Source organism: Lissotriton helveticus, chromosome 2_1 (genome assembly GCF_964261635.1).
Source record: "Lissotriton helveticus chromosome 2_1, aLisHel1.1, whole genome shotgun sequence".
NCBI classification, from domain to species: Eukaryota; Metazoa; Chordata; class Amphibia; order Caudata; family Salamandridae; genus Lissotriton; species Lissotriton helveticus.
Genome location: NC_136059.1, coordinates 1,962,508,534 through 1,962,527,018, shown reverse-complemented (window position 1 = coordinate 1,962,527,018; position 18,485 = coordinate 1,962,508,534). Strand labels below are relative to the sequence as shown.

General features: G+C 48.2%; 1 protein-coding gene across 2 annotated transcripts in view; it reads right to left on the bottom strand.

The window, feature by feature from the left end:
- Nucleotides 1–18,485, bottom strand: part of ARHGAP10 (Rho GTPase activating protein 10) — a 998,059-nt gene that overhangs the window by 65,953 nt on the left and 913,621 nt on the right. The window lies entirely within an intron of this gene.

The following is an 18,485-nucleotide window of genomic DNA, read 5'->3' as shown; positions in this document are numbered from 1 at the left end:
AGGGCGCTATAGTTTTCATCCAGGGTCCTGCCGTAAAGACTCCTGGGATTTGGCATAGGCACCCCTATTGTGCTCCTGAAGAGGGTACACCTATGTACATTCAGCCTCCGGATCGCCCTGTAACTCCGCCAATGCTCTGGATGTGGCAGCCGTCTCATCCAGAGCCCTCCCCCACAGCAAGCAACTTGCTTCACTTACAACCTGCTGTACCAGAGGTTGGCCCAGGTCCAACAAGAACAAATCCATGCCCACCTTTGGCAGGTGAACCCCGTCCTCCAAATACCCCAGGGCGTTGGCATGTATCAGTCCATGTCTAATGCCAATATGGGCCTTCTGATTAGGGGTTGTCTGAGCCCTTTATTTGCCCCTCACCGCCAAGGCCCTGATTTCCGGATTCGCTGGTAACCATAGTGGAGTTCACCGCCAAGGCCATCAGTATATTTGTGGCCAACACAATACCCTTATGTCTACCCGCTGACCTCCAATTGTATAGGAGTACAGTGCATGTAAGAAATATTAACCCATAGAGAATTTAAAACTACTGCTCTCTTTGTAACCACAGTTCTGGGCAATATAATCCATTGTGTATTGTGTGCAAATATGTGCAGTTACATTTGGGAGCTAACTAAGCCCTTGTTTACCCCTCTACTTGACAAGTCCCAAATTTTAGCGTTTGAACTGATAAACATGCGCTGCACTAGCAAGTGAAATATGGATCCCCTGGAGAGGTTGTAGGGCGGGGACAGGGTGGAATCTTGTGACCTATGCCCCCCGCCAGAGCTAGCACATGACATGTATTGAATTTAAACTGGTTCATGTCCTCACAGAGACGCCAGGTGAGGCCTCCTCAATATTGTGCCATAATCCAGTACCAGTGGGTACTTGTCCTTTGTGCATCACCAAGTCAGTCCCTTGCTTAGTTTAATCGTATTAAAATCTTGCGGTTTCTTTACACTTTCTTTTCCGTCTTCAACTGCACCATGAAAGGAGTTTGCGGCACCAGTCCCAGTGATAAAGCAAGATTGTCTAGGCATGTAATTTGCTCCTATTCAGTTGTAATTAGAGTAATTCACGGTGCTGACAACCGCAGAGGCCTATTGCAGGGCTGTGTATATGCGGACCTGGTTGAACTTAAACAATAAGCTTAGTGTGGATGGGTTGTCAATGTTACTGGGCTGTAGGGTAATACCTTTGCCCGAGCAACCCCTGACAAGATGTGCCAGTGCAGGTAGAAGTAAGAGTTATATCCAGCCCACTTTACTTTCCTCTCTTCCAGTTATCTGTGTATTGTGCTTGTTAGAGCATAATATAACAATTGTGTATTTGTGGAGCGCACATGCTCCAGTAGGCATGTTGGCGCTGAATAAGAGATGCTTGTAACTCCATTCGCTGATACTCATTTTAACAACCTCAGAAGGATGAAAAGCTGATTGAACCCAATGGGGTTTGATCCTATGACCATGAGGTCTAACGCACAACCAGACCCAGCAGATAAATCAGACTAGGTTATCGTTGCCATTGCCATGACCCCCCCTATGCCCTTTGAAATCCCCATTTAGCCATTTGGCTGACACCCCAGCGGGATCTGGCAGTCCTATATCACCTTCATATCCTTACAGTATAGCAACACTCACCACTGCGGATGCCTTGGTGCGTGAGCATCCACTGGCTGAAATTGTTAATTCAGTTATTATTTAAATTAGTTTAATACAGTGTATATGGGTAAAACGATTAACAGGCAAGTGAAAGTTTCAAACGTTCTGTAATGTGAAACATTTTGGACTTGTCCGTTAAAATTAAGCTAGCCATCTTAGATCAATTTGTGTGAGCAGTGCAAGTGCAAGTGCAAAAAACAAAAAAACAGACCAAAGTATGGACGCAATTGAACTAAGACAATGAGCTTAGTGTGGGTGAATTGTCTGGCTGTGGTGGAATTGCCCCCCCCCCCCCTTACGTGCAGCAAATTACTGTACGGGTCTGCTCACATTTACCCCAGGCTGTATAAATATTAACACTGTGATTGGTCCAATGACATCGAAGTCGGAATCTATGATTCCCTGTTTATGTTCTAACGCAGCCCACCGATTGTGGGTCCTGCAAGGACCCCTCTGCCTCACAGAGTAAGCTAGGTAGTTGATACTTCTCACGTAACACACTTGTATGTCACGCAAGAAAGACACTTCGCAACAACGTGATGCACTGAAGGTAGGAGGGGATTCAATCCATTGCATCTGTTTCCATGGGGGCCATCTAAGAACCTTTGGATGGCCTGGAGCCTTATTATAGCTTTTCTGCAGTTACTTCTGCCTCGAGAAGGACATCTAGGAATGACGAGATCTGCAGCTATGCAAAATATCAAAACTACTGTCTTAGCCCGTCCTTGTTCATATTGTGAAGACAGAATTGAGCACGATGCCCCCAGGTGTGTTCGCGTTGCCTGCTGGGAGTTTCGAGGCCATAAGATTCATGTTGCAAGTGCAGCTGCGAGTCCTGGGATGCCACATAATGTTGGCATAAAGACTGACTGACATATACAGCGACCGTGTGTCATTTTGTGGCTATGTGCTACTTCTATGGGCTTTACCTTTCTGAGCATGGCTTGTCTTATACAATTACATTTTAACATGCTTGATGCAGTGGTGAGAGAGGCCCGTAATGCCATTAGCAAGCATGTGCTTATGTGTGCGTGGTGGGGACGTGCGTTTATTCTCTGCAGAAGCTGTTTAAACTGCAGTATCATGAAACCTTCCTGAAGGTTCTGTCCCCGTAGTTCGTAAACGAAGTTGGGGGAGATCTTTTTTAATTTAAAATGTACGGAATTGGACGTTTGCAACAACGTGTTTTACCTAGCGCTTCAGACCGTACTTTGCTATCTCAGCGCGGTGTCAGGCAGATGCTCTATCTGTATGTGTCATGGTCAGCGACTAGCTGCCGCCTCCCCCCCAATCCGGCACCCAATACCCAGGAACGTGGACACGAGACGTCTTTACTTTTTGGAAGGCGGGCGCTAGTCGCCCGGCCGTATTTATTAAAGTATGAAATTAAAAAAGGTTTTTAATTGCATAATCAACAATTAATACAAAAATCAGCAGGACATTTAGATATACAATTCTTATCAACAAGTTTGAGAGCCTGACCTTAACAAAACTCTAATACATGTTGTTTCCTAACTTAGACTAAACATCCTAATCTTGATTTTTGTACATTTCTGGCCATATGGCAGGGTCACTACCGGTGTCAGGTCCTACAAGCTGCGCCTCCCCTATAGATGTGCGCATGCGCAGTGTTACCCCGGGAATTGCCCGGTCTACGCCCTGAACTCCATTTACCCACTAAAGGAGGGCCCTTACTCTGCGCCGGTGGCGTCATGAGTCCACGCGCGCGGGGTGGCTACCAGCCTAAGGAAAGCGTGAACTACTCCTACCCGCGCTCCTTTGCCTATTACCTTGCCCCTGGAGTTCTGGGAGTGGCCCGCAGGCCCCTCCCCCTGGGCGGGAACCTCCATAGGATGATGCCCGCCCCCTCAGACCTCAAATATGTGCTCACCGATAATGACCTTACCGCCACAGGCCAGCATTGTTAACCGACGATCTGGCCTCCCCCCTCTAGCCCCTACCGAAGGAAACCCTCCTACTTTCAAAACCCTCTAGCCAGGCCCAGATATTGTCAGACCACAAGACATTACCCTCCTCTGTTAAATGAACTCCGTCCTTCAAGTAATACTTGTCGCCCCAGATGCACCCATGAGGTATTGACTGTAACAAGGGGGCTCGAAACAACCTATCCAACCGTGTGTTGATCCTCTTTACCGAGTGATTCAACGCCCTGACCGAATGTCCCCCCCGCCACTGTAGTCGAGGTATGAGTTGTGACCATACTAGTGTGCAACCAGGGCAGGTCCTAGCCATCCAACCCGCCGTTGAGATAATCTCCTCAATCAGAATGCGCCTACCCAGTGTTGCCAAATCATTCTCCCCAAGGTGAAGTATCACCACTGACGGTGGAGATTGCCGGCGTGCTAAAAGCCCCTGGAAGAATCCCCTAAACTCGTGCAGACACAACCCCCCTCTGCCAAAGAACGTGATGTCCAACCCTAGTTGTGCCGCCCTTTTCCTCCTGTCACCTGACATAAAGACACATTCTGCTCGTTTTACATATGAGTGACCCACAATCCAAACACTGTTCTTCATCGCTTCCTGGGTGCCGCTCCGTGCTGATGTATGTTGCCGGTGCCCGACGACAAATTCCTCCCCTGCGTAACAGGTCTGAGAAACTGTAAGAGAGCGGAAACAAAGCAAGCGTGAGCGACATGTAATCATAGCATGTCAATCCGTACATAACGTTTGTAGCATTCTGAGGACCATCTCCCAATTGTCTTCACTCTCTCCACTGGGAGGCCCCCCGCCACCGCCTCAGTTGCTGCCCCAATCCTAAAGGAATGAGAGCCAAACTCTTTAGGGTCAAGACCTGCTTTCCTAACCCCCATCTCTAATACCTTCCTGAATTGATATCTGGTCAAGGGGCTCCCGTCGGCGTGACAGAGCAATGCCCTGCCCGCTGAGCCCACCAGCAGTCCGTGCAATAATTCCACGTGCCTCACTGGGCAGCAAGGGTTGGCGGGGGCCCGTTGGAGAACTATGGTGTGGCCCCTAGACTCCTGGTCGGTCTTTGACTTCGGAATAGTCACCCACATGGTGTCCTCCCTTATCGTCACACTAGCCCTTTGCAAGCCGCCCAGTAGGTCTGACTTAGAGCCTGCCACAAGTTCGCTAATTCTCAGCGCCCCATAGAATGCCAAAGAGAATGCTGCCCTAAAAAGAAACACCTCCCACTCCGAGCTACAAACAGTGTCCAGCGTGGCCAGTAAAGCTGTCAGCCGGGCTAATCCTATGGGCTTTCTCTTATCCTTATGATGGCCCTGTATACGGCGCCATCCCCTCAAAGCCTTACGTATCATAAAGGTATTAGTGGGATCCCGGAAGCCCCTAGCCTGAGCGAAGAATGACACCGCTGCCCTATGTCTGTTTGCCGCTGCCACCGAGCGCCCTTCCTTATGCATCCATTCTAAATAGGCTGCAAAGCCATCCTCCTGTGCCCAAAGTACTTCCCATTGTTGTCCCAAAAAAGAACGATAAGACAAAAACGCCCCTTCGTAAGCCGTCTTGGTCCTGGGGGCTAGGCTAGCGACCACGAGGTCCTGTAATCTGGGGCACCAATCTGCCAAAGTACTGCTGGGAAGTGCGCTGGCGAGGGGTCTGCTGTAGGAAGATGCTCCCTGAAAACCTGCATTTTGAAGCGAGAGAGGGAGTCAGCTGCATTGTTCAGAACACCTGGGACATGTTTGGCCTTAAAGTTGACATTCAATTTAAGGCACTGCAACACAATTTCTTTGATCAGATGAAGTATGAAAGGACACCGTGCCCCCTGCTGGTTGATACATTCCACCACCGTCATGTTGTCTGACCAAAACACCACTGATTGATTACATAGGTGTTCGGGCCAGACCATCAGTGCCACCCATATTGGGAAGAGTTCCAGGAAGCCAATGTTGCTGGTCAGGCCCCATGTCCTCCATACTCCCGGCCACTGTTGAGCGACCCATCTGTTTCCTAGAATGGCGCCGAAGCCCACACTCCCGGCAGCATCCGTCCACAGGCCCAACTCTGCTGATGTTGTCAGCGGGCCGGGCCAGACTACCCTGCCGTTAAAATCCTCCAGGAATGCCATCCATATAAGCATATCCTGGCGAATTTCAACCGACAGCCGAGTGCGGTGGTGCTTCTCCCTCAGCCCCTTCATTGCCTGCGCAATAGAGCGAGAGAATGGGCGAGCCATGGGGATGATCCTCAGTGCAAAGTTCAATTGCCCTACCACCTCCTGTAATTGCTGCAAAGTGACCTTCTCCTTCCGGAGGCATAACTGTAGCGCTGTCTTGAATTTGTCCACCTTGTCCCTAGGTAATCTAAAACATCCCTCCATTGAGTCAATCTCAATGCCAAGGAATTCTAAGCAGGTGGTCGGGCCAACCGTCTTCCCGGGCGCAAGCGGGACTCCAAAAGCCCGCATGAGCACGCAAAATTCCTGCAATGCCAGTGCACACTCCTGAGATCCCGCTGTACCCAGGAAGAGGAAATCATCTAAATAATGCATGACCCGCTGATGGCCCGTCACTTGTCTCATGGCCCATTCAAGAAAAGAGCTAAACATCTCGAAGTAAGCGCAAGATATCGAACAACCCATGGGCATGCATTTGTCCATGTAGAACATATCCCCAAATGTGAAGCCCAAGAGATGCTGATCGGCTGGGTGGACCGGGAGGAGGCGAAAGGCTGATTCTATGTCTGATTTCGCCATCAGCGCCCCAGGTCCTGTGGCCTGTAATAAGTTAACAGCCTGATCAAAAGAGGCGTATTTAACACTACAGATACCCTCGTCAATGGCATCATTCAGTGACGTCCCCCTAGGTGCTGACAGGTTATGTATCAATCTGAATTGCCCCTTCTCTTTTTTTGGGACAACTCCTAATGGGGAACACACAAAATTGGGTACTGGCACTTCAGAAAAAGGGCCAGCTATCCTGCCTAACGATAGCTCCTTGTCAATTTTGGCGGCCACCAATTTTGTGCTTGACTGACAATTGGTTTCTACAGTGCGTGCTGCCTGTGTATCCCACTGCCGGGATCCTAAAGCCTTTAGAAAAACCTTCTTGGAGTAGGGTGGCCGATGCGTGGTCTGGGTATCTGTTCAGCCATGGAATCATTGCCGCCACATCCACTGGCGTGGGGGGGCCTAACCTGTTTGTCTTATAGTGGCTTTCCCCTACCCCTCTGCCCTGTGTTTCCCTGCTTGGACCTACAGGCAGTTTCTGGATGAGAGGGGTGCCCACAGGAGGAACATGCATGTCTAAACTTACACGCGGCCCTTGTGCAGGTGCGCCTATTAAAATCCCAGCACACCCCTTTTTTCTCTGGCCCACTGGCCCTAAACTTCCCAGGTACCTCACTCGTTTGGGGGGGCCGAAAGGGCTGTTGAGGTCTAGAGAACACTTTGACCGAACCGAACTGGGGGGGAGGCGCGGTGTCTGAGAACTGTTTGTGCCAAGCCATGGAATCTACCGTGTCCCATGCCAATGTTCTATTAAATTCCAATGCCTTCCTGAAATTGACATCATACCCTTTCCATGCCTCCCCAGAATACTGTTCACTCCACCCCACAATCCTGCTCGAGTAGCATGCCAATGCTGCCTGCAAATCTGGAGGACGCTCAGCTTTAATAGCAGTGAATACCGCCCATGCTTTCATCCAGTTGTTAAGAGTTTCCTCAACCCTAAATCTAGCACACTGCGCCCTCCATTCGCTTGGGAGCATCCACTCTTTCAGTGTTTTTACTTGCTCCATTTCCCTATTATCTAACAACAAAGAATAAATATAAACGTATTTGTCCGCCCAAATCATCTCTTTCACAGCTATTGACACATGCTGAGCCAAATTCTCGCCCCTGGAAGGTAGAACACCGTCCCCCAAGAGCGGCAATGCCACTTCCTTACCAAGTGCGGGCACCGGGGGCGGCTGCCCTTTAACTCCGTCCAGCTGGGGAACACTTGGACCTGCAAGGGGAGAAGATATTGGCAATGCAACACTGTCGGCGGCCGCTGCCGATCTGATTTTTTCCACAAACTTCGCCGCCTCTGCTGCATGGTCTGCAGAATTCGGGAAAGCTCCCCCTTTTTGGAGCCATGGCATCAAGGCCGTTATCTGGGATAACAATTCAGGGGGCATTGACTCTAAATTACCCCCCGGGACAACAGGTACCACTGGGGTTATGCCCGGTGGTACTGGCGCAGCTGGCAGGGCGGGTGCCGGGTGTGGCACGCCTGTGCCCGGGATTGTGGGCACCGGTGGGGGAGCAGGCCCAGCGTCTACTGGTTGACCTACAGGCACCGGCACCACGGGGGCAAGGGGTGTAGGCATAGGTATATGCAGGGGTGGAACGACCGCCGGCGGCACGGAAGGTACCGGCTCTACTGGCCCTGGGGTGGGGGTAGCATCCCTGGGTCTCTTGGACTTAGACTTCCTAGGTGGGGTGATAAATTCCCCCCTTGGCACTGGTGCCACCCTCTTGCGGATAGGCCTACCCGATGGGCCCGGGGCATCCCCATGCCTTTCATTCAACCGTGCTTCCAACTCATCTACTTTCCCTACCTGCTGCTTAATTTCACTTATCTCACGCATCATGGCCCGCATCATCGCCTCCATGTTGGACCCCCTTTTTCCACCCCGCGGACCTGGCATGATACCGCCCCAAACAACCGCAGCCTACTCTCTTAATATCACAACCGGTCAACTATGTGTACCTTTTTGGTGGAGGGTCACCAGGGGGCTTTCAGCACCATGCAACAGGCGACCGCAACACTAGCGGCTTGTCCGCTTATGTAAGGGGGTGAGTAAACCTAATGTAGACCCATCCGGCGGCCACCTGGAGCTATGAATGCTAGCCCCCCGTACCCCTCTTACCGACCAGTCCCGTGCACTCGCCGGCGGTGATGATCCGCGGTCACAGCCCTCACCACGTCGTGTGCCCTGTCTGCGAGTGAAACGTGCCAATAATGTAGTTAAGGTTGCCTGGAATTGAAAACAGGTATTAATACCATGTAATAAAGCAGGAAAACGTTTTTTGAGAAAACCGACTGCGGCTCAGATCCACACCACTTTGCGTGCTGGATGCCCTTAGGTCCCGCCTGCTAGAAATTCGCCGTGAAATGAAACAGGGGCAGATTTTGGGCAACCAAGTTTGAATACAAAGAGACAATTGAACACCCCTGTTAACCTCCCTGTTGCTGTGCTCCACAAAACAAGTAATATCAGCACAATTCACAATATCCCTCCTAAAAAAGACCCCACCAATACTGCACCTGTAACTGCCCTGTACTGTACACTCCGCTTAATGATATAAACAATAGATCACTCAATAACTACCATCCCCCTCTTCTGTACAATTGTACTTCGTTTCCAATCATGCACCTCCTTTACTCGTAAATAAACACAATGCAGCCGTGGAAATTGTATTCTTTTCAATGATTGTGCAATGGTTATATAGGGTCTCCCCTCCAGGCGCTGCCCTGGTGGACCCTGCTTCACTTTTTTAGGCGCGAATGAAATTGCGCGCTTAAACCATTAACAAATCAAAATACCCCCCAGGCTCTCCGCTACACGGCCACCGAATGTGCGTGAATGCGCGCCAAACACTTTTGAATGCGAGTACTTTCTCGCTAACCCCTGTCCCCACACGGTACCTCCTCAGCCTGAATGCGCGCCAAACACTTTTGAATGCGAGTACTTTCTCGCTAACCCCTGTCCCCACACGGTACCTCCTCAGCCTCCACAACGGGCCGCACCACGCTTCGTCCTCCGCTACCGCCGCCTTTGTTGCCGCCTCCTGCAGTCGCTTCGCGTCCCTCAGCGAACGGCAGTCCCACGGCGTCTCTCAATGAAACTGGCGGCCCGCTCCATGCTGCACTCCCGCAAATAAGACCTGGAACATAAGATCACAATATAATATGTCGGCTCACGCCCCTGGCCGGTGGTCAGCTGGCGATCCCTCCACGCGGCTGATCCTGGCAATCCTCCGACGGCTGGCTCCAGGAACCGCTCCACTATCTGAAATATATAGCGGGAAAAATTAAAGAAACAAAGAAGCCCCGAGCGCGGGGCACACCGTTTCAGCGAGGGAGCGTCCAGGGACAAGGGGGTCTCCTGGGCGCTCCCCACCTCTTTATTCCCGAGGGGCCAGGCGGCCCCTCCTAATGCCCGCCCCCCCTGACCCGGACCCACTACCTAGGATCCGGGTCAGGGAGGCCGCCGGCCAATCGGCGGTGGGCCGCGCCCCCCAGGGCACGCCCCCACCGCCGAATGGCAACACAAGAGAAAGGGGGGGCGACGGTCGCCGCCATGCGTGCGGGGGGGCCGAGGGCCCCCCCTTTTCATTCCCGTCCTTACCACAGGAGGAGGAAAGGAGGCGATGCAGGGGATTACATGTGTATTTGTGCACACCTTCCCCCCGAAAGGTGACCCGTTGAATCACATAAGTGTATTGATACCCAACTTAATGGTCCTCACTTATTAACCTCGGAAGGATGAAAGACTGAGTGGGCTTGCCGGTGTTAACCTGGGTTGTATGACGTTACAACGCATACTTTTACAACGCATACCTTTACAACGCAACATCCATTACAACGCATGCCATTAAAACAAATTTTTAAAAACTACCTTTACAACACATCCCATTACAACGCATACTACCTTTACAACGCATACCATTACAACGCATAACATTACATTGCATGTATGGTAAGTATTGGAGAGTGTAGGGGTAAAAATTACTATTCTCACTCCAGGGGGTGCAACAGTAGGGTAAGTGTTGGATAGTGTAGGGGTAAAAATTACTATTCTAACTCCAGGGGGTGCAACAGTAGAGTAAGTGTTGGATGGTAATGGTATGCGTTGTAATGGTATGCGTTGTAATGACTGCGTTGTAATGACATGCGTTGTAGTGGTATGCGTTGTAGTGTCATGCGTTGTAGTGTCATGCGTTGTAATGGCATGCGATGTAATGGATGTTGCGTTGTATAAGTTTCGTTGTAATGGTAGTGCGTTGTAAAAGTTGCATTGTAAAGGTTGTTTCCCTTTAACCTGAGCCTTAGGGTCAAACACAATCCACTACAGTTGATGCAAAAGTCTTCTAGTCACTAGACCCGCATCTGCATTCTACAGAGGGAACTTTTTTTTTTTAAACAAGGAATGCCACACATGCAGCGCTCCATCACTACTGAATAATTTCCTGCACTGGCAAGATAAGAGGAAGTACAGGTGTTTATCGTCTGCAAAATGCACTTGCGATGTGTGAGGCTAATCTCAGGATGTTGTGGGGTGCTCTATTCTTTGATTTTCTTGTCTCTGCCCCAGGCTGTGCAATATGCACGAAGTGGAGGGCCCCCCCGGGCCCTAATGCATTGAAAGATGTAGCTGCGAAACTTGCAAACATGTCAAGCATGTAAATGTGACTGTTTTATACTAACTTCTGGAAGCAGCATATTCAAAACCTGTACGCAATGCCATGCTAGGAGGAGTACTGCATTATTGACCATATAAATGATTCTATCTTACTCCATCGGGCTGGGATAATGGAATTCTCATGCCCTCGGGCCTGTCACGGACCCCAGATTTAATCACCAACAGCTTCCAGTACTAAAATAATACTTAAAGGTGACGTAAGAAGGATTAGCTAATACTGGTGAGCCCCAGCAAGGTCGGGCGCCTTTTGTTTCCCCATTTGTAACCACCTGTTGCATTACCCAAGGACACATACCTTTTTAGTGGGCACAAGGAGATAAGAGATTTGCCCCGGTTCACGGGTTTGGGTCGTTTGCTGTGCTCACCAGGTGGGCTTCCCACCGTCGCCATTATAAAAAATAGGCCAGACTCAAAACAAACATGGCAGTCCTCATTCGAGGAAGACTTCCTGAGGCCATCAAGATAAGAACCCTGTTGCCGCATGTGTCCATCCCGCCTAATCTGGGTTGACGGGACTAAGAACGCCCCGGATTGTCCAGTGAACTGATGGGCATTCGAACAAGCAAGCTCCTCATCACGGGGAAAAGTCGCCGAGCTCAAGTCTGTATTGCCACGTATTACCAGAATTATTTAGTTTCAATGAAGGGCCTGGAACAGACATTATGGTAGTAAAACAGGCCTCTAACGAATGCCCTTGTATTCTTTCGTCCAGCACAAGCCGGTCAAGCTCAAGTTATCTCTGAGGTTCTCAGTGCGAGTATACACCTGAAAACATGCTGCTCAAATTGCTTCCACCCCCACCTCCATAGCGCTGATGCCAGGCGCTCCCCCAAAACGCCTGGGGGCAGGGGCATCCAGCCTCGAAAGAGCGTCCCCCGAGAATGAGGAAAGCTGCCCCGAAGACCCAGATTCACAGCAAATTATCGACGGGGGCACGAGCCACCCACCCACAGCTCAATTGTTCCCCTGTGAACGTACCACCCCATCGACTTCCTGACCGGTGGGTCATGCAACCGACCCCAAAGACTAGGCACAGCAGCTACAACCAGTGCCAAAGGTAAGGGACAGCGGCAACAGTGCGTGGGAGGAAACACGCCCCTAGTCATCACGACTCCTCCACAACTGAACATTTATACATGGTCAACAACTTTAAACTGGGCAGGTCAAAGGTATTAGTTGTAAATGATCCCACCGTGCTCCCTGACTAAACTTGTGCTGACACCGCGACCCCATGGAGCTCCGGTGCTGCCGGGCATCAAGCCCCGTTGGGGCACGGGCTCGCCCAGGCCGCGGGCCTCCCGTTCTGTGCCCTTATGACCCCCCCCACCCATGGGCGTCCGCAGGGGGGGGCAAGAAGGGGCGCTTGCACCCCCCTGTAACACGTAAGCTAAAAATCTGTGCTTAATATAATGTGCCGCCGGACTGGTATTTTTTTTGCTTCTGTCATTGCATCCAGATATATAATACAACAAGTAACGTTACACTTGGAACAAGTAACGTTACACCTACAACAAGCCAGAACTATTGGCTTTGTCTATGGTTGTTAGTTGCATAAAATATAAAAGCAGCAACCATGGCTGCTATATTATAACTATAATCCTTTCCTTTCAACTTCTTTCACCACCTTCCTTTGGCTAACTGGATTCTCACCTAGCAGCAGCATGGGCGTTTTTGCACTTTCATGTGACAGAATGCCCTGCACTGGACTGAGATGAACGAACAATTTAACTCAACAATAAAATCACATGAGTGAATACAAAGACATTTATAACAACATTGTTTTTAATCACAACGTGTATCATAAGAAATGATTCTTTTAAAATTGGTACATAGTAAATCACATATAATGCCCCTAAAGATTGGGATAGAAGGGGGGGAAGTTGTGGTGGAATGGTGAGGATAAAGGGAATTACAGAAGGCGGTCACTAAGACCCAAATACATCAGAAATAATATCAGATTGAACACAATGGAAAAGCAATAAATAAAATGAGCAAAAAAAGCAAAAAAATATACCAGTCCGGCGGCACATTATATTAAGCACAGATTTTTAGCTTGCGTGTTTTAAGCCACGTATTTTATTACATCAAACACCCTTTTGGAGAGACCCCCCTAGTTTTTTCAACCCACTTAACGCTCTGGAAACAACACCACGTCAGTCGCCCCACGTCAAGGCACTGTGCATCATGCATGACTCATGCCTTTCACTTTTTCAGATTGCCTATGTGCGGGGGCATAGTGAACCCTGCTCCACCCCACCACTTGCTTTAGGAACTACAGCAAGGTTGGAGTTCTTGATAGGTCTCATAATTAATGTGAAAAGGTGAGTAAGTAAGTGAAGGAATGGATGGATAGATGAGTGAAATGATGGATGGCTGGATGAGTGAATGGGTGGGTGACGGGCGAGTGAATGGGTGGATGGATGAGTGAAATGATTGATGAATTGATAAGTGAAAGGGTGGATTGATGAATTGCTAAGTGAAAGGGTGAATGAATGGACAGATGAGTGAAAGGGTGGATGTAAGGCTGGATGAGTGAGTGAAAGGGTGGGTAGATGGACAAAAGAATGAATCAATGAGTGAAGGAGTGAAAGGGTGGATGGATGAGTGAAAGGATGGATGAATGATAGGTTCATTGGATAGATTCATGAGTGGATGAGTGGATGGGTGGGTAGATGGAAGAATGGATGCTAAGTGAAAGGGGAATTGAAAGGGGGATGGGTAAATGGATGACTGAACGGGTGAATGGCTGGCTGGATGGATGAGTTAATGGATGGATGGGTGGATGAGTGTATGGATGGATAGGGTGAAAGGGTAGATGGATGGATGATGGATGAGAAAAAGGGTGGATTGAGGGATAGATAAGTGAAATGATGGATGGAAGGAAACTTGATGGATAGGTTTGTAAAGGGATGAATATGGCCATGGATGGGCACACAGATGGAAGGACAGAATGAATGGTGAAAGACTGAATGATGGATGAACGTATGATTACACATTTTAAACCCCATTATCTTAAGCAACATTTCATATACATTGCCTTTCCCACTTATATGAGTGATTGTCTCTTCATAATATGTGTGTGTTGTAACGCACTCCAAAACTCTGCCCCACATACTTGGGATGAGTAGCACTATAGAAGAAATTAAATACACATGAGAGAGGGTCTATGTGAAGATGAGGGGCGCCATTGGAGGGTGGTATCAAGGTTAGACTGGCCGAACCGGGCATCAGGTGCTTTCTCTGGGAGCTGGAAAGGTGGGGGCGGTTTTGTTACCACAAAAAGACCTGCACATTTGCTTAAAGCTGCGCGTATACTGACAAACAATGTACACAATTGTCTCAACCTAATATAAACTTATTTTCACTTGTACTTTAGTGGTTGTCTATTTACTTACTTACATCAGAGAAGGTTGTGCAATAGCATATGTCTGTAAACCTTACCTTTTGTCCCGAACTTTGACCCTTTGTCCTGAATTTTTACACTCACTGTCCTGAATCTGCACCCATGCCAGTTGGCTTGTAAATCTGCCCCGTAGCGTTCAGCTTTTGGGATGCCAGTGGGGTAATTTTAGGGTTCAGGGTGGGTATGGGTTTTGGGGTGGCAGTGATAATTTTAGGGTTCAAGGTGGGTATGAGTTTTGGGGTGCCAGGGGTAATTTTAGGATTCAGGGCGGGTATGGGTTTGGGGGTGCCAGGGGAAATGTTAGGGTTCAGGGTGGATATGGGTTTTGGGTTGCAAGGGGGGACATTTTAGGGTTAAGGGCGGGTATGGGTTTTGGGGAGCCAGGGGGACAATTTTAGGGGTCAGGGCAGGTATGAGTTATGGGTTTTGGGGTGCCAGGGGGCTAATTTTAGGGACCAGGGAATGTATGAGTTTTAAGGGGCCAGGGGGGTAATATTAGGGTTCATAAGGGTGCTCTAATTGTTGTCCAGTTTCAAATGCAGAATTCACCACTTTTTTTTCTCAGCTTGGCCTGAGCCTTAGCCGATCCTGATTGTCTGCCATTTTAGCCCTGCCCCTATTAACATTAGCCACGCCCCTTCGTTTGCCAGGTTAGCACACCCCTGGAAAAATTTCTGCGGATGCCCATGTCCCCACCCGTCGCCGGTCGAAGCAGTGAGCAGTGGCCACTCACGACCACGCTGTCCTGCATCACCACATTGCCTGGCCTAAAATCGCATCAGATTTCAATGAACAGACACTAGACGTCACAGCAGGCCCGATTAGCAGTTTCATTCTAGGCCACATTTGTACATTACAACATAAACAAATTAACACACTAATGAAGTAGCACAAAATCTAGTAATATTCCTACCTCTACGTGTGGCGTCACACAAGTTACATTGTTTGAGTGCAACATATACATGAAAGCAAGTATCTTGTAGATGACTATCCAAATCTGCAAACCACTCACCTCCTGCCAGCGGCAACCGGGATCGGTCGGCACTGAAGGCACAGCCAAGTAAATGCTGCCCTGACCAATCTGATTGCCCTTCCCTCGGCCCAAAGGAGGAACTGATTTTGAAGTAGCGTGGCACCGGTCTTTGGGGACTCCACGGCGTCCCCTTTACTAAAGCGTGGTGATGTGCCTAATGTGGCACTAAGGGGTCCGTCATTTTGAACGGGCACACTGCGTGCAAGCCTTAGAGGCACAGTAAGCGGGTCACTGGGGGACAATTTCAAGGAAGCAGAAACAGGGCATGGTTCCCTTTCCACACTCAAACTAGTTCTTCTGCATGCAATCAGAGCCACCTTTGCGAGGTAACGCTCTTCAATCATGCCGACAGTGGAGGCAGAATGTAATATACCCCGTGACCACAGAAACACCAGCAGCAGATACCAATCTACCCAGTGTGGAACAGGCGACACTCAAGCAAGTCCCAGCGCCATTTTATAAAGAGTTGTTCCAACTTTGTGGAAAAAGATACCGGACACTGCAATTGCTTTTACAACCGGGAAGGTGGGGGTGGGAGGGGATTACTAATTATTTTATATTTTTCTCTTTTTTAAAGTGGAACGTAAAGTTCAAACATGCATTGCAAATGGCCCGTTCTGACCATAACAGGGTAAAATCTGATTTGCACAGGGCTGGGTCCAAAATGAGCTGGCATGGTGTGCAAAATAACGATGGCCTAGGATGCGGCCTGAGTAATTACCCGTGTCTGAGGTTAATACAAGCATCCCACTCCTCTCTTTTTTTGTTTACTTCAGTGGAATGTTGAGTAGCCCATGTGACATAGGGCACTAATCTGGAGAAATTAGTTATGAGTTGCCTGGAGCAGTATCCCGGGGGAAGGAGTGAGACAACAATGCCACCAGTGAACTAAGAGGCAAGTCAGTTGTTATGTGCACCCCATGGGTGGCCTGGTGTGTTATCATTAAACATGGACAACATGATATTTTATTAAATTAAATACAAGAGAAGGCCTAGGATAAATTGGGGAATCCAGGATTAATCCCAGGATTTTGAGTTACATATTGTAATTCCAACACTAGATGGGTTTCTCGTTAATTTTACATTCAAAGTTAACACGTTGTCCTTAATTGTTGGTGCATTAGGATAGAGCATCGGTGGCAGACAGAAGCTACATGTAAGGATAAGCTAGTTCGGGACTCAAGAGTCCAAGAGAACCTAGAGGTGAGGCACAGCCAAGCACTTGGTTCGAGCCTTCAGTGACTCACCCACATCTATCACTTAATGGCAATTAATGGGACAAAGGCATAGGAAGCTCATGATTGGGCTATCATCAAACAATGTGGTAAGAAGGAGTTTCTACACCACAGTGTAGGAGTCCTTGTTCAAAATTCAGAACTTTCTCACTACTCCATAATTCACTGAGGGGACTATGAGACTGGGAATTCTCTCCCCCATTGGTAAAATCAAATGATTGTTGGGTAACAGTCCTGCTTTCTTATTGTATACTTACTGCAAGTGTTTAGTTTGAATTTGAAGAAAAGGAGGACAGGTATGAAGAATCTGCATATATATAGGTTATTACCACCAGATCTATAACTTCCTCTCCAAATTGATACTTTTCATCAGCACAATCATTTAGCTATGAAATATGGACTAACGTTCTTTAATGGTGTATTAACGCTGATTGATGAACGTTAGATGTCGAGAGAAATTACTCATAGCGATGGCTAGAATAAGCAGGTCAAGATCACTAGGTAGACCTTTTGCCATCCAGGCAGGTAATCTGTGAAATGTGTTACCTACCATCAGTCTGAGAGTCTAAAATCAGTTCCCCAATTCTGGAAAATTAGGGGAATGGCACGGTCCTAATTATGTTATCAACTGGCTCACTGTCTAGCGCTCAGAGGCCTCTATTGGTGAGTTAGTGATTTCCTCTGTGAGAACTGTTGATGAATCACTCTCAAATAGTGGGGGTATTCTGGCGAATTAGTAATGACCAAACGCTACAGAACACAATCATGAATGCCAACCATGCAGATCTCTCGAGCCGGCACTTGATTTTGAAAACGAACAGCATCATCACTAGTTCTGATAAAAGGGGCATTTAGATTTAATTGATTGGCTTTCTGGACAACTCACAGCTCACGAAAATACAGCATATTATCCCGTCTGAGCTGTAAACACAGACCTTTATGAAAATGTAATGTACCATGCCTTCACCTTCAATCATGCAAACAATATGAATATATGAGTGGACTGTTACGTGTGGAATTTACCTACATTCTCAGAGAATATGCAAGGTTTGACAGACAGTCGTATTATGTTTTGCAAAGGGCAATACAGAAAGGCTTATCGGCTGACTCACTACCTGCAGATATAATGGCCAGAAGAAAGGAAAGGAAAGTAACAACAGATCAATTGTGCAAAATCTCAAAAGACATCAAAAACACTAAACTCATGCTATTTATTTGCATTTCATAGAACTGTAGAATAAACAACATGAGGTTCTGGAAACCTGTAAAAAACGGATTATATATAAAAAAGCAGAAACAAAATATCATCCATTATATGGCTTCCATTTGCCTGTTTTAATGTTGAGGATCGCTTCCGCTATAAAAGGGGTACAGTTAAGAACTTTAGAAGTGGTGGAGAAGATGTTGTCTATTTCTATTACATCACATACAGATTTTGATCCACCACTCCTTGAAAGTGACTCTAGAGCTGGGGTATTGCATCTCAATCATCATATCCAGGACCTCTACCCAATCCACTACTTATACAAACAGATTCATGAACCAGACACACAGAAGTCTCATACCCCCCTCTCAATTGCTAAAGCTCACAAGTGCTAACCCTCACCAGGGAACTGGGCAATCAACAGGAGTCCATTAATTCAGCCCAGAACAATAATTTAAGAAAAAACCTCATCCTCCTCAGACTAAAAGGTGTTTGGAGGAAATGTGTACTAGTTCATATTAAACTTCCCTTAGAAAGTCTT